We start from the raw sequence: 783 nt of genomic DNA, 5'->3' as shown, positions 1-783 counted from the left end.
TGCTACTTGGCAGGTAAATGGGGATCTTAATTGACACCATCTATACAGTTCCTTTGCCACCTCTACCTTGTCCTGTGCCTACAAACTTAGGGATGTTGGTGAGTTTTCTACAAGGTCTTTTACTAATAATTTAAAATTGTTTACCACACTTCTTGGAAAGGTAGTTTTGTCTTAAATTCCAATGTTATTTTCTATGTAATCCTAATCTTTTAAAAATATTTTTTGTAATTTTTTAAGAAAGTATTTTTAAAGTTTGTGATATGAATTTAATCTGTATGTTTCTGAAGTTTTCTATCTTACTTGCCATTTGTTTTGCTTATTTCCGTGATTAAAACTATCTTTATGCTACTAGTTTTAACTCAGGCAAGGGTAAAAAAAGGTAATAGAGTCTACGGCCATGCTACCCTGAACAAGTCCGATCCCGTCTGATCTCAGAAACTGAGCAGGGTCAGGCCTGGTTAGTACTTGGATGGGAGACCACCTAGGAAGACCACGTGCTGTAGGCATAAAAAAAAAAAAAAAAGATTGTAAGCTGACAAGGTCCTTGCAGTCTGTGAGGTCAACAAAGCAAGGATTGCTTCGCCTAAAAAAATTTTTTTAAAAAGGTTATAGAAAAACACAATCATATTCCTACTCTGTTCAGTGTTCATTAAAAGTTCTTCATTCTCCATAAGATAAAGCCCAAATTCATAATACGGCAAATGGGTGCCTGTTTATCTCTCTGGTTTTATCTTACTCTTCATACCTGGGAATTAGAGCAGTTCCCTTATGTGCTGTAATTTC

At 35.4% G+C, this 783-nt stretch overlaps 1 pseudogene; it reads left to right on the top strand.

Moving 5' to 3' along the window:
- Nucleotides 1–387: 387 nt before the first annotated feature.
- On the top strand, nucleotides 388–506 carry LOC112483985 (annotated as a pseudogene).
- The last annotated feature ends 277 nt before the right edge of the window (nucleotides 507–783 follow it).

This window comes from Pteropus alecto, unplaced genomic scaffold (genome assembly GCF_000325575.1).
Source record: "Pteropus alecto unplaced genomic scaffold, ASM32557v1 scaffold166, whole genome shotgun sequence".
Taxonomy (NCBI): domain Eukaryota; kingdom Metazoa; phylum Chordata; class Mammalia; order Chiroptera; family Pteropodidae; genus Pteropus; species Pteropus alecto.
This window is presented reverse-complemented; position numbering and strand designations above follow the sequence as displayed.